General features: G+C 36.3%; 1 long non-coding RNA gene and 1 pseudogene across 1 annotated transcript in view; both read left to right on the top strand.

Moving 5' to 3' along the window:
- LOC106504207 overlaps positions 1-16,994 on the top strand; it is a 188,502-nt gene that overhangs the window by 14,724 nt on the left and 156,784 nt on the right. The window lies entirely within an intron of this gene.
- LOC100626211 lies at positions 1,606-2,781 on the top strand (annotated as a pseudogene).

The following is a 16,994-nucleotide window of genomic DNA, read 5'->3' on the forward strand; positions in this document are numbered from 1 at the left end:
GACTGACTAAAGCATGGATTCCACAAAGAGTTATGTTTCATCAGATCAAGATGCCAGAACTTCCCTGTAATTATTTAGAGGAAGGAGTCCAACAAACTTACAAATCTGGTGATGTTAGAATAAAATTATTATGTGAAACTTGCTTTCTCTCCTTCTGACAATGTTGCCTGAAAGTTACAGAAAACACTCCCATCCCTGGGGCATTAAGAAATTTATTATGAAGGAGACAGTAGAAACTTTAAAAACTTAGCTGTCATCCAAAGATTGGGAATGATGGTAGAAGTTGCTATCCTTGAAGTGGTCTACATGATTTTAATGGGAATTGTGGGATACCAGAGCAACAGATGCCAAGTGATAGTACTTAACCATCAGTGATGAGTAACTCAATTTCTATAACTAGCTGTAGCAATAGACTGCCATTCAGTGTGTTTAATGTCGAGGGATCTGGGGCATAATTGATTTATCACAGGGTCCTAGGAAAAAATAAATAATCATAAAATATTTCTTGATCTATATTACAAAAAATCTGTAAAATGAAAATCTTTCATCACTGCCAAAAGATGTCATGCATGGCCTCTTACCAGAGTCCTCTACCCAAGCTCATCTATAACCTAAACCCTTTGACTGAAGGAGAGACTAGGCGCCCTTGGGGATGGCTTTGCAATAGTTATGTGTACAGACTGTAAATCGTCCTCTAAGCATCACCTGATCAGATAGTCATTTTGCTTGTGACTCTGCACTGGAGAAAGGGAAAAACCTCAGACACTGGCTCTGAGTTGACTCTAATCCCTGTGGACCTGAATGCCACTCTGGTTGACTGAACCTTGTACATAACTGGCTTGTACATAGAGTTTTAACCCAAGTCTATCTCAAATTGGGCTGATCAAATCCATCCTTTGGTTATAATTCTAGTTCCTGACTACATAGTTGGGTAAAGTAGATGAAGAAAATAACACAGTTGGGATTTCCCATTGTGGCTCAGTACATTAAGGGGCTGATGTTGTCTCTCTGAGAATGCAGGTTTGATCCCTGGCCTTGTTCAGTGGGTTAAGAATCTGTCACTGCTGCAAACTGCAGCATGCGTCACAGATGCAATTTGGATCTGGTGTTACTGTGGCTGTGATACAGGCCATACTTATAGCTCTAATTTGACCCCTAGTTTGGGAATATCATATGCTACAGGTGTGGCCATGAAAAGAAAAAAAAAGTAAATAGCACAATTGCACAGACCCTATGCCTACATATAGAGCAATCTGTCCTGAAGATTAACAGAAGGTTAGTTGAATAGCTCCTGCATATCAAAAGATAGAAGGATAACATAAATAAGGGCAGAAGAGTCACAGACACACAAAAAAAGCTAAAGGAACCCACTACTGACACTAAAGAAAATCTTTAAACTTTAAGATAATCAACATAGAGAGGAAGAAAGGGGCAGAGAAGAATTATAATAACAACCACAAAACAACATACAGCAAGTATGTATCTATCAACAACATGCTACTAAGAAAGTCAATGGGTCAATTAAGAAATCAAAGAGAAAATCAGAAAATACTTTGAGACAAATGAAAATGGTTACGCAACACTCCAAAATCCATGGCATGCAGAAGAAACAGTTCTAAGAGGAAAATTTACAGGGATACAGGCCTACCTCAAGAATAAAGGAAAATCTCAAATATATAACCTAATTAATCATCTAAAGGAATTAGGAAAAAAAACGAAAAACAAGACTAAAGTCAGCAGAAGGAAAGAAATAATAAAGATCAGAGAGGAAAAAATCAAATTTACAAAAACTTTGACCAGGCTTAGTAAGAAAAAAAATGAGAGAGGAAAGAGAAAGGAGCCCTGGGATGGTTGGGGAAGACTGGAGTCCTGCTAGGCACACCTGACTGGGGCAGCCCCACACGTGTTCGCTGGGGCTGGAGATTCCTGAGGATGAAAACCCAGATGAAGGCACAGAGCCCCTTAGCCAAGAATAGCTTCACCCTGGTCACCTGCAAGGGTGGCTGGTGGGCAAAGAAATGGTAGGCTGAGCTTCTATCTGCACCCAAGGAAAGAGGGGGTGTGGACTGTACAGACACAGAAGCAGCTCAGCTGGTGAAGGGGACAGTTTTTTTCCCTCTCTCTGAATGGGCTCCTGGGTGAGAAAGAAGCAACCAGGAAAATACCAGTCCCAGCTAACTGATACATGCCTTTAAAAGAGAACTAAATGAAGATATTTACTCCTTTTGTGGAGCATTTAGGACTTCAGATATGCTTTAACTTGAAACTGAGGAATGTAGAAATCAGGACTTGTAAAGAAACCAAGGATGCTAGTGCACTGACCAAAGCACCTGATTTTGTAAAAGCCTTTATTCTTGGATTATAGGTGGAGGATGTACTTGTCCTTGTTAGGCTGGATGACATCTTTGTAGAAGCTTTCGAAATTACAGATGTTAAGCCCTTAAACGGAGACCACCCGTAGAGGTCAATAGGCAGAATTGCTGGCAAAGGAGGAAAAACCAAACCCACCATTGAAAATGTGACCTGGACGTGGATAGTTTTGGCTGATGTGAAAGATCACATCCTTGGTTCTTTCCAAAACATCAAGATTGTGAGAACTGCCATTTGCAACTTCATACTAGGGAATTGTCCATCAAAGGTTTATGGCAATGTTCAGGCCATGGCTAGCAGAGAGGCAGACCAATTCTGATTTCAAATCAGAGAATTTTCATCTTACCTTTGGACTCCAGAGAAAAAGGCTTTCCCCTCTATCAGGGGTCACCAGACACCATGTGAAGAACTTTTTAGTCGTGAATACCATTATTATACTTGTACACTAAGTATAATTTTTAATTTCTTCCATTTTAAATAACATGTAGCAGATTTGCATAGTTTATAATCCTCTCATTTAGAGGGAAACATTTAAAAATCAGTTCTGTATCAGTTTCTAAGTTTTTATTCATAAATTTATAACTTTATAATTTGTTGTAAATTTATAAACTTTTTTGCTCTGTGAGTTGTGATTAAAATAATTATCTGGGGGTTCCTGGTATGACACAGCAGGTGAAGTATCCAATGTTGTCTCTGGGCAGCAGGGGTTCAATCCCTGGCCTTACTCAGAAGGTTAAGGATCTAGCATTGCCACAGCTGTGGTATAAGTAGCAGCTGCAGCTTGGATTCAACCCCTGGCCTGGGAACTTTACATATCATATTCAGTGAGGAAAAACTGAAAGTTTTTTCTTTAAAATCAGGTACAAGACAAGGATATCCACTCTCATCACTTTTATTTAGCATAGTATTGTAAGTCCCAGCCACAGCAATCAGATAAGAAAAAAAAATCCAAATTGTAAGGAAAGAAGTAAAATTGTCACAATTTTCAGAAGATATAATACTCTATATAGAGAACCTTAAATTATCCACCAGGAAACTATTAGAACTAATAAACGAATTCAGTAACATTGCAGGATATAGGATTAGTACACAGAAATCTGTTTCTTCTCTATAAACTGATAATGAGCTATCACAAAGAGAAAGCAAGAAAGCAATCCCATAATAAAATCATATTGAAAAGAACAAAATACCTAGGAATAAACTTAAGCAAGGAGATAAAAGACCTGTACTATGAAAGCTATAAAACACTGTTGAAAGGAGTGGATGATATAAAGAAATGTTATATATAAGGAAAGGTTCTATCAAAATACCTGTGGCATTTTTCACAGAACTAGAATAACTAATCTTAGAATTTATGTAGAACCATATAAGAATCCAAATTGCCAAAAGAAGAATAAAGCTGGAGGCATCATGCTCCCTGATTTCAAACAGTATGGTACTGGCATAAGAATAGAAACATAGATCAATGTAACAGAATAGAGAGCCCAGAAATAAACCTGTGCTTATACAGTAAGTAAATCCACAACAAAGAAGGTAAGGATATACAGTGGAGAAAAGGCCATCTCTTCAATAAATGGTATTGAAAAACACTGGAGAGGTACATGGAAAAGAAGGAAACCTGACCACTTTCTTAACATCATATATAAAAATAAAATCCAAATTGAGTAAAGAATTAAATATCAGACCTGAAACCATAACATTACTAGAAGAAACTATAGGTGGTAAGATCCTTTATGTCAATCAGTGATTTTTTTGCATTTGACTCTAAAAGCAAAGTCAACAAAAGCAAAAACAAAGTGGGACTACATCAAACTAAAAAGCTTCTGTTCAGAAATCATCAAGAAAATGAAAAGGCAACGTATTGAAAGGGAGAAAATATTTTCAAACCATGTGTCTCATAAGGGATTAATGTCCAAAATATATAAAGAGCTCATACAACTCAATAGCAAAAAAAACCAAAAACCCAGTCTTATTTAAAAATGAGCATAAGACCTGAATAGGTATTTTTCCAAAGATATACAGATAGCTTACAGGCACATGAAGAAAACACTTAATATCATTACTCATCAGGTCAATGTAAATCAAAGCCACAATGAGATATTACTCACAACTGTCAGAACAGCTGTGATGAAAAAGACAAGAAATAAGAAGTATAGGCAAGAATGTAGAGAAAATGAAACTCTGTGCATTGTTGAAAATGATTTAAATGTAAAACAACATGGAGATTCCTCAAAAATTTAGAAATAGAACTAACATATTATCCATCAATACTATTTCTGGATATATATTTGAAGAAAACAAAAACACTAGTTAAAAAATATATGTGCACCCCAGTGTTCATTGCAGCAATATTTACAACTGCCAAGATAAAGAACCAACCAAAGTGTCTATTGATAGATGAAGAGCTAAAGATTTGGGATAGTATTGTTCAGCCATAAAAAGTATATCTTGCCATTTGAGATAGTGGGTTATGCTAAATGTAATAATCCACATAAGGAAAATTATGATATGATTTCATTTACATGTAGAATCTAAAAAAACTAGATTTATATATATATATATCAAAATATATCAAAACAGAAATAGACTCATAAATATAGAGAACAAACTAGTAATTTCCAGAGGGAGAGGAGTGGAGCAATGAGTGAAATAGGTGAAGGGTATTAGAAGTACAAACTTCCAGTTATAAAATAAATAAGTTATGGGGTTGTAATGTATAGCATGGGAAATATAGCCAACAATATTGCAATAACCTTGCGTGGTTACAGACAGTAAATAGACTTATCTTAGTGATCATTTCATAATGTATAAAAATATTGAATATCTATGTTTTATAACTAATATAATACTGTAAGTCAATTATACTTCAATAAAGAATGCATCCAAATTAATAGAAAATTGGAGAATCACTGCAGAGGCCATTATTATAAAAGGACTATATGTTAGCTTGTGGAAGAGTCCATCTCTACTTAAACTGTAAACCAAAAGCAAAACCCAACCCTGAAGGAACTCTATATATTATATTTCCTTCCAAAGGATTGAAGGATGAAGGAATATCTATTTTTAGAATCCCTCCATATTTAACTCACCTGCAAAAAGCAGAAGAGATGTTGCAGAATGCCTATAGACAATTCTACTTAAGTGGTACAATTTAACAGTGCTACTGTTCCAGCCATATATCCTGGGTACAATAAATCAAAGCAGCCTTTGAAACTTAGTATACAATAACTCGTCTGGCTAGAAAAATATTTTACTATTTTCCTTCTTCATAATGATTTTAAAGGATGAGCAGAAACAGATCACTTTCACTTGTCATGGACATCACTGTACTGAAGGTACGTTTTCTGTCATAGTAAGATTCTCAAGACTTGATCAGGAGAGTCTTCAGAATATTCCACTGGTTCATGACCTTGATGCTGATTGTATCTGGTGAGACAGGTATGGAAAAAAGAACCTAAATGCCCAGGGAATTATTTGTGGGTAGGAAGTAAGAGAAAAAGCAAATATAATTCCAACTTCTGCTCTTCAGGGACATTTCTAAGGGAATAGGAATAGTGTCTCAAATGAAAAGCAGTTTACTGCAACTTGTACAATGTACTCTTTATTTATTTATTTATTTGTCTTTTTGCTATTTCTTAGGCCGCTCCCGCGGCATATGGAGGTTCCCAGGCTAGGGGTCGAATCGGAGCTGTGGCTACACCAGAGCCACAGCAACGTGGGATCTGAGCCGTGTCTGCAACCTACACCACAGCTCACGGCAACGCCGGATCGTTAACCCACTGAGCAAGAGCAGGGACCGAACCCGCAACCTCATGGTTCCTAGTCGGATTCGTTAACCACTGTGCCACGACGGGAACTCCCTACAATGTACCCTTTAGAAGGAGAAACAACTCTTGGGGAACAAAATTTATTTTCATAAAATAGATACGTATTTCAAGTGGATTTGCCTTAGCTGTGCACCTTGCTTCTTCCTTCCGCTCCCCATCCATGCAGTTACAGAGTGCCTTACTCAAGTCATGTATATTACACCTCATTGCTTCCAACCAAGAAACCCAGTTCATGGTGAGAGAGAGAAGAGGGCAATCCACATCCACTAAATGTACTTATCTAATGTACTAGCTAATCTGGCAGAATAGTGGAATGACTGAAGATTCAGTTTGGGGACCACCTGGTGCACAAAACCTTCCAAGGTTGGTTTTGCTGTTTTATGAACTTTGCTGAATTTCTTTGAAATAGTGACTGATATGTGGTGTTAACATTTTCATTTTCAGAATACACTGGTCTGGGAACTAAGGGAAGTAGGAATGAATGACCCATCACACTAGTTCTTGAAAAGATAAGAAATAAACATGATAAATTTGATGAGAGAAGTCTAGATGGCCCTGAAAGCTCATTTTCTTTCCTCTTTTGGTATGCCAGCAGAGGTTTGGCTCCTAGTATTAAGAGCCTGTAGAGACAAAACTTATGCACACATTCTTGGCATGCAAGACTTTCCCAGGGCACTCAGTATGTAGAATTGCATGATTTTTCTGCATCCTCTATAACATTGTGCATAAGCCCATAGATATCTTGATATATGTCTTATCTCTTAGTGAAAGTTTTTCGTATCTATTTTTGGGCTCAGTTGTAAATCTGTAATGCAGTTTGGTCTTAGGCTCATTTGCTGTTTTGGAATGCTCTTGGTCACTCTTCTAGCCTTCTAGTCCTGGAAGGCCCCCTTTGGTGGAACAGTGACCAGAGTGCATTCAGAACATCTCTACCCTGCCTAAGCTCTGAGAAAAATGAGAGATCAGGGGACAGTGTGTGCTGTGCTACTTCTCAATTGTGAAGTATTGTCCAATGATTCTATATATGCTTCTCTAATAAACACTATATGTTTACACTTTGTATAATACATGTGTTCCTCATGGTGTGTGTTTATGACTCCCTTGCAGCAAACAATTCACTTTGCAAGTTTTTCTTTTCCTTCCTACAAATGTGAATACTGCTTGGCTTATCTTAGTTTTCAAAAAGAACTATTTTGAGCCAGGTGATACAAAAATTATTTTATTAAATTGGGAGTAGAGACTAACATCTGGCTACTTTGAACTCCTCATGCTGCTGAACCATCAGGAATGAAGGAAAGTTATAAAACCAAGGGGAAAATAGATTGTTAATAATTTGTGGCAAGAAAAAATGTGTGTGGAATTCAGGGGATTCTTAGTGTGCATCTTATTACTTCCATAGTTCATAGTAAAGACCAAATGGAAGGTAATTTAACACATATAAAGGCAGGCTCAGGAACACAAACTCTTCAGAAACATAGGTTTGATCACCCCAGTAGGTAATGAACCTGACCGTCTGACGTATAGCTGAGGATAAGAGTAATGTAGTTATAAGTGTTAGATAACATAATTCTCAAGTTCTGAAGATGTAGTACCATTAATGTATGTTATGTGCAGAGTATGTGGAGTTATGGTTGGTCCTTGAGGTCAGTTTTTAGGAGAGAGAAATTATTCAAACATGGGTTCATTTCACAGGAGCTCAGGATCTATAAAATAGGAAAGTATATCTAATTATCTTCTTATTCTTCAGACATGTGGGAGTCAGTGTGGTTATTATCATCTTAGTCCCGGAAGCAGCTTCTTTTACTCTACATCATGTAAGAAGTCTTAAGATCTTAACTACTTTTATTAAGACTACTCTGAATGAACTAATTCCACATAGAAAATTCATTATTTTTTCTGATTTTCTAGACATCGAATAATTAGATATATATACTCTTACTCTGACTCGGTCATGATTTTTATTTAGCACATGTAATTTTCCCCAATTATGAACTTTTTTTTAAAAACTAGTATTTGTTGGAGAGTTCCCATCATGGCTCAGTGGTTAATGAATCCTACTAGGAGCCATGAGGTTGTGGGTTCAATCCCTGGCCTTGCTCAGTGGGTTAAGGATCTGATGTTGCTGTGAGCTGTTGTGTAGGTCACAGATGTGGCTCAGGTCCCACGTTGTTGTGGTGTAAGCTGGAGGCTGTAGCTCCAATTAGACCCATAGCCTGGGAATCTCCATATGCCGCAGGTGAGGCCCTAAAAAAGCAAAAAAAAAAAAAAAAAGAAAAAGAAAAATGTAGAGAATTTTTCCTATGGATGGAAATATATTTTCTTCCTCTCCTCCTCTCCCTTATTCTTCTTAATATTACATGTAATTTTTAAAATCAATTATAATTTTTAAATTATGAGCTTGTAATTCAGAGAGCATATGTGTCTCACTCAACACATATAACCAATAAATACCCAGACAAGGTACAATATTTCCAGAGCCTAGACTATCTGCCTTTATGGTAGAACTTAGCAGGTTTCCCTCTGCAAAAGAATATTCCAACTATCACAGTTCAAATTTAATATGGCAATAGTGATATTTCTTTGTTGATCTCCATGTCACTTGTGTGCTGTCAAAGCACCAAGATTAATCTTCCTTTGAGCAGTCCATTTTTATGATAGTTTATTAGATTTGTAAGTTGATGGTGTGTTATTAGTCATGGTTCAGCAGATAAACAGAAGCAATAGGATTTGTGTGTGTGTCTTTGTGTGTTTGTACTTTATTCATTCATTCATTCATTCATTTGTTCCTTCATTCATTTTGCAGGTCCATAATTGGTAGGGTATGCTGCAACTTGGGGGACCCCAGGGAAGAGCTAGTGTTGCAGACTGCAGGCAGAATTTTTTCTTCCTTGAGAGATGTTATTCTTAATTCACCTAATTTAGACAGTAGAGGAGAGTTAGGCTGTGATTATAATCATCAGACCTCAGGTGCTTAATGCAAGGAATTTTTATTTATTTATTTATTTATTTATATTATTATTATTATTATTAAAGTATAGTTGATTTACAATGCTTCGTCAAGTTCTGTTGTACAACAAAATGACCCAATCACACATATTTCCCTGTGATGTACAGTAGGATCCCATTGCACATCCCTTCCAAATATAACAGCTCGCATCCCCCAAACTCCCTAAATGCCCATCCATCCTATTCCCTCCCCTTTCTCCCCCAGGTACGCCAATTCTGCTCTTCTTGGCCATGATTTGTTCCTATTTTTTTTTGTTTGCTTGTTTGTTTGTTATTTCAGGTAGGATCATCTGTTCCATATTTTAGATTCCACAAATGATATCACATGGTATTTTTCTTTTTCTTCCTGGCTAACTTCACTAGTATGAGAGTCTCTAGATCCATCCATGTTGTTGCAAATGGTAATAGTTTGTTTTCTTTATGGCTGATTAATATTCCATTGTGTATATGTACCACATCTTCTTGATCCACTCCTTTGTTGATCCATTAATCTGTCAGTGGATATTTAGGTTGTTTCCATATCTTGGCTAATATGAATAGTGCTATTATGAACATAAGGGAGCATGTATCTTTTTCAATCAAAGTTTTGTCCAGATATATGCCCAGCAGTGGAATTGCTAGGTCATATGGTAGTTCCATATGTTTTCCACAGTGGTTGTACCAATTTGCATTCCCACCAACAGCAGAGGAGGGTACCTTTTTCTCCACACCCTCTTCAGCATTTGTTATTTTTTGACTTGTTAATGATGGCCATTCTGACTGGTGTGAGGTGGTACCTCACTGTAGTTTTGGTTTGCCCATTCCTCTAATTATTAGTGATACTGAGCATTTTTTCATATGCATGTTGGCCATCCTTATGTCTTCTTTGGAGAAATGTCTATTTAGGTCTTCTTTCCATTTTTAAATTGGGTTTTTTTGTTGTTGTTGTTGATTTGCATGAGTTGTTTGTATATTTTGGAGATTAGGCCTTTGTCTGTGGTGTCATTGACAAAGATTTTCTCCCTTCCTTTGGTTTGTCTTTTCTTTCTTTGGTTTCTTTGCTGTGCAAAAGCTTTTGAGTTTGATTAGTTTCAGGCTACAAAATTAATGCACAGAAATCAATTGCATTTCCTTTTACTAATAATGAAAGATCAGAAAGAGAAATCAGAGAAAACATCCCATTTACAATTGCATCAAAACAAATAAAATACCTAGGAGTAAACCTACCTATACTCTGAAAACTATAAAATGCTGATGAAAGAAATCAAAGATGACAAAAGCAGATGGAAAGATATACCATGCTTTTGGATTGGAAGAATCAATATTATCAAAATGACTATACTACACAAGGCAATCTACAGATTCAGTGCAATATCTATCAAATTACCAAAGACATTCTTCACAGAACTAGAACAGAATATTTTAAAATTGGTATGGAAACACAAGAGACCTGAATATCCAAAGTAATTTGAAAAAGAAAAATGAAAATTGAGGAATCAAGCTTCCTGACTTTAGATAATGCTGCAAAGTTACAGTCATAAAAACAGTATGGTATGGGAGTTCCCAATGTGGCACAGTGGAAACAAATCCTAGTAGGAACCATAAGGTCGTGAGTTCAGATCCCTGGCTTCTCTCAGTGGGTCAAGGATCCGGTGTTGCCATGAGCTGTGGTGTAGGTTGCAGATGTGGTTCAGATCTTGCATTGCTGTGGCTGTGGCATAGACTGGCAGCTGTAGCTCTGATTAGACCTCTAGCCTGAGAACCTCCACATGTCTCAGGTGTGGCCCTAAAAAGCAAAAACAAAACAAAACAAAACAAAAACCAGTGTGGTACTGGCATAAAAACAGAAATATAGACCAATGGAACAGGATAGAAAGCCCAGATATAAACCCAAGTACCTATGGGCAACTAATCTATGACAAACGAGGACAGAATATACAGTGGAAGAAAGATAGCCTCTTCAATAAATGATCCTGGGAAAACTGGAAAGCTACATGTAAAAGAATGAAAGTAGAACACTATCTACACTATATACAAAAATAAACACAAAATGGATTAAAGACCTAACTATTAGACCAAACACTATAAAACTCCTAGATGAAAACATAGGCAGAACTGTCTTTGACATAAATCACAGCAACATCTGGTTTGATCCACCTACTAGAATAATGACAATAAAGACACAAATAAACCAATAGTACCTAATCCAACTCAAAGGAACATTTATTTCCACTGATTGTATGAGGTCTACCCCATTATACTACTAATAGCTTAACTCATGGTCTACTGATTTGAATGTTAATCTCATCTAAACCTACCTTCATAGCAATATCTAAACTAGTGGTTGACCAAATATCTGAGTATTATGGGCTACCTAGGTTGACACATATGATCACTACTATAGATCAGAAAACTACTGGTAAAAATACTTTAAAAATGTGTTTTCATAATAAATTAAAAATTTTTTATTTAAAGATAGAATTATTTTGCCTATTAATGTAATCTGTAATTTTAACATAAAGTTTTTAGAATAAATGAAAAACACTTAAATGTCTTTTCAGACTCATTTTCCATTTAAATATGTTTTTATTTTTTATCTTTTGTCTTTTTAGGGCCACACCTGCGACATATGGAGGTTCCCAGGCTAAGGGTCTAATCGGAGCTGTTGCTGCTGGCCTACACCAGAGCCACAGCATGCCAGATCCAAGCTGTGTCTGTGACCTACACCACAGCTCATGGAAACACCGTATCCTTAACCCACTGAGCGAGGCCAGGGATCGAACCTGCAACCTCATGGTTCCTAGTTGGATTTGTTTCCTCTGTGCCATGATAGGAACAAAATATGTTTTTAAAACATCCATGATTAAGGTCAAGTCTACAGAATTTTTACTGACACTATTGACATCCCCCTCTCTTCCCTGAAGGAAGTAGCTCTCCAAGTGAAAACACTCAATGCAACTCAACAAGTCTCCACAGAGCACCTGCTGAGAGCCAAGGACAAGCCCTGTTCTCTCCTGTATCTATAATGTCATTAATTTTCAATCATATTAATATTATAGTTTTAATTACATTTTAATGTGCCTAGGCCTTGATTCCCCAAGACAATTTTCCCAAACAGTGATAGGCTTCTTGACATAATGGGACAGTATCTTTTCTTTGTAGGCTCTACAACACTGTTCACAAAGCAAGTACCCTAAAATATTGCTTGACTATGTTCACAATGAAATTCCTTCTTATTTCACAGATTTTTATTTGGATATTATATGAAATCATTACAAAATTGACTATTTTAAAAGTATGACTCGTATGACTTACGTGTCACAATATCTCAGGGAAAATGTGGTAGAAGGAGTACTGAGTTGGGCATTAGGACAGCTGGTGTCTCATTCTGGCTCAGTAGCAAACAAAGGGAGTGGCCCAGGACATGTCAACCCTCCCTGCACATGAGTTCCCCATTTAGCAAAGGAGAGACTTGGACTAGAGAACTTTAAGGCTGTGGGGATTTAAAGATCCCATCTTCTTTGAAATATCCTAGGACTCTATTCATATTTGTACTTCTCCTAAATTATTTCAGGTATGTTTTTCATGCTGAGATAATCTCCTTAAAGTATTATGACTATGAAAAATAATACCTTTAAGTTGTTTTGAAATTTTTAGGAGAAAGATCTTGTAAAAAGAATTATATAATTAATACAGGAAATCCAGATGGCATATCATAAACAGAAACATTCTGGTATTGTATCATCCTGTTGTAGTTGAAAGTATTTTGAAAAAGAAAAACAAAAGCAGTGCTAATAGTTTTGAAAGGACTGGCTTCCTTCAGCATTCTGGCTGACATTTCTGATTATTTTCTATGTTGTTATGATTGACAATCTGAATAAATCTTCATGAAATATTAGCAGTCTAGCTCCAAATGTCAAAACCTCCATGTCCAAAATGAGTGTCAAACTCCCAAAATAATCTACAATTACAAGACTCCTGCAAATCACAATCCTGTCATTTTTTAAAATGGGAAATCTACAAGCATAGTAATTGCTTCTTGGTAGGATACCTTCCCCCACCCCCCAGGGGTCAAATTTAAACCATCTGCAGACAGATGGAAGGGAAAGTAGAATTAGGGCTGTTACCAAAATCTTCTGCAGCTGTCAGGATGTGTTTGAAGCTGTCCCAATTGTCCTAATAGGCAATAATACATCCTGGGAGAAAGAAGCAAGTCCTCAGGGGAAAAGGACATTCTTCTCCTGGCTGATTGTTTTGGCAAACATGAGTAAAGGATGATTGGAATACTGTTTCTATGGGCCTGGCCTATAAGTTCTACTCAAACTCTTGGTGCACTTTCTGGTCATCAGGTCATATTGTGATTTCCAGTCATTCAAGGGAAAACCAACTCAGGTCCCAGGAACTGATTTTTCACTCCTCCCACAGTCAAATTCTTCTTGTTGTGATCATCTTCAGTCTCTTCTATTTGTTTTAATCTTCGAAGAGAAGGAGAAAAAGAAGGAGTCTAATATACCTCAGAGCTTGGCCATTTCCTAAAGTACAACAAAGCTGGCCTGGAGAGCAGAAGTAGGGGTTTTCTAGAGACATATGCACCCATTTCATATTGGGTACATTATCCAGGCTTTTCTCAGTTTGGGGATTCTTAAGTTGATGATCATTCTATTTTGTTGTATTTTTAAAAATTTTTCTATTTATTTGTTTCATGTAAGCAAATTAAACATGATCTTGGTGACTCATGTAGCTTGCCAAAGTCAAATGGATTCTTGGAACATTAGGTCCCCATCAAAAAGGAAGGAGAAAGGAGAAAAACATACAAAAGAAATACTAGTTGACAGCAAGAAGAATATCCACCTAATACCAGCCATCCATATTGTTTTTGTTGATGTTTGGGATTCCTTCCTTTTCTCTTAGGGACTATGTAGCTTTTACTATATAGAAAAACATGTCCCCATATTAAAATTTCTCACAGTGGCCAAATCACCCTACTTTGTTTCTCAGACATGTTACATACCTTCCAGATTCCACAATGTGTGTTTACTACATAACTCTATTTGAAGATGTTCTGATACAATCATTTTTTTATCTCAATCATGCTCATCTTTTAAGACTCTCAAAGCCATTCTTAATTCTTCATATAGCATTTATTACCTGCCTCAATTATAAGCCACACAGCAAATTCTACCTGGGCGTATAAGCTTTCTGTAATAGTACAATTTTCCGAAATAGACTCTTAACCTCTCTATGGCCAAGATCATGTGATACACTTCTCAATGTTAGTATCTCTGAGGCACCTCACTCAGAGTAGAAGTTCATGAAAGGAAGATGATGATAATAACTTGGGGCTCCATTTGGAACAATATATTTGGGATGGAAAAACAGTTAAAATTACTTGTGTAGATAATTGCATCATATAATATTTTCAAGATGTCAGGGTAAAAATATGTTTAAAGATAAAAGTCCTGTGGGCTTAAATTTCACCATTTATCATGACTCAGTAGTATTCAAGTTTGCATGTTTTTTAACTTTTCCAACAAGAGGGTGGAATGCAATGCAGTTCTCAGCAAAAATGAGAAAGTAGCTTAACCCTTAAAACTGTGAAAATTAAAAAATGGGTATATACTGGAAATGTAGGCAGAAAAAAGGTTGGAACTGAAAGATGAAAGAAGAGCTTGGAGGAAGAAAATATGTGGTTGGCCTCAAATATGTTCTTGGTGCATGGGGTCCAGATCTACTTGTGTACTAAAGAAGGCATAGCAGAAGAAGCAAGTATGGTCTTATTTCCTCCATGGGGCTGTTTGAGTTGAGAAAGAGTTTGCAGTATTGTTGGCTGTCCAAGACTCTCATGGAAACACTTCAATTATCTGTCAGCTACATGACTACTAAAATTAAAAAAAAGTCATTATTAATGTGAAAGCTATTCATATAAACATATAGATGCACTGATTTGTTAGCCATTCATTTATTCCTGTAAGGAAGGGAGGCAGGAAATAAATAGGTCATCAAGTTTGCATTCTTTTAGTGCCTATTTGTCTTAGCACTCTTTGGAGGAATTTGCGTATATTGACTCTCTTAAGTTTACAGTAGCCTTAAGAGGTAAGTGCTGTTGTTATACTAGTTGTTCAGAAGGAAAAACAGAGGCATGGAGAGGTCGAGCAATAAGTTCAAGCTCACATGTAGCTGGTGAGTGGAGGAAATGGGATTCAATACACAGAGTCTGGATCCAAGGAGCAGGTCCATAACCACTGCACTAAGCCACCTCACATGTCATTGGCTATTTCAAATAGTTTTGCAACAAGAATTGGGAAAGAATGGGACAGATTCTAAGTTTATACTTGGTAATCTGAATAGAACAATTGGACTTTGAGAGCATTTGATAAAGCCAGGCAACTAGTACATTTGTTACCCAAAGGTTTCTTTCTGGTCCTGAATGAAGGTACCTCTGTGATGTATTTTAATAGATTCTTAGAGTCCTTGCTTGGTAATGTATCAAGTCTTTGGCCATAAGCAAGCTGGGTGCTGGCAGTCATGCTTGCCCAAGAACAGTCCAGGAAGCCAAGTTTCTTTGACGTGTTTGGCTTTAGCAAGGTTGTGATTCTGATGCTGATAGAAAGTCCTGTTCAGCAGTGGCTCCCTCCTCAAGCCAGATGTTCTATGTGTTGTCAGTAAAGATGCCCTGGGGTTATCTACGTGCCTGTTAGTTGACTCACAAAGTAGACTAGAGAACTGAGTAAAGGTCCCACCCTCGTCTGATAAATTTCACACCTACAATACTTTTAGAAACATCATGCTTCTTATGCTTATTAGATGGCAAAAACACCACTATATTCATGCATCACATCTTGGTATTATGTTGAATTTTTTTTTTTTAAAGTGCTTAATGTTTTATTTTTTTCATTTTTTAAGTTTTTGAAGTACAGTTGATTTACAAGGTTATGATAATTTCTGCTGTACAACAAAGTGATTCAGTTATACATATATACATATCCATTATTTTTCAAATTCTTTGTTGAATGTTTAATACAAAACAAGAACTATTACATAGCTCAAGTCAATTTATCTGGATTAAAATTTATATCCTTATATATTTTCGAACATCTCAAAATATTAAAAGCCTAAATATCGACCACTGCAGCTCCCATATAATCTTATGTTCTAAGTTTATTTTCTCATTTGGCAGCAAGAGTAAGAGAGTCTTTATTGCTTAATGTATTGTTTTTTGTTTATGTTTCCTTCTATCATCCTTGTATAGGAAGTCAGTTTAACTTTCAGCTGAAGTATAATCATTTTCTTTCAAATATTTCATATTTTGAGTCCACTTACTACCAGGATGCCTCTCTTTCACCCCCCCTTTTTTTTTACATTTTGTTGCCCATCACTGTTACTCATCTGCATTTCCGTTTGTCATTATTTCTCTTCCTAGAGATGCTTTTTTTTTCAGCTTTTCTTATCACTTCCTCCATTCATCACCAAAGATCTTTTATTAATTGTAAAGCAATGTTAAACTAAAATCCAGACTTATAGAACTTTCAGTTCACATTGTACGACAAAGCATATGTATTTATTTCACTTCCTTCCTGTAAATTCAGTGAAATGATAATACAAATGAACAACAACAAAAAAAGAGCTGAGTAAAGTGAAGCTGTTATCAGAAAAAATATTTAGATTAATTTATGAATAATGAAATATAGATGGAATTATTTGAAAGATGAATCAGATGAGCAGTAAAATTTAAAGGTAATAAAGAAGAAAACTTCATAAAATAAAATAGACTATTATATTTAGAAAAACACCATCACCAACATAAAATGTTAA

Source organism: Sus scrofa, chromosome 13, assembly GCF_000003025.6.
Source record: "Sus scrofa isolate TJ Tabasco breed Duroc chromosome 13, Sscrofa11.1, whole genome shotgun sequence".
Lineage (NCBI taxonomy): Eukaryota > Metazoa > Chordata > Mammalia > Artiodactyla > Suidae > Sus > Sus scrofa.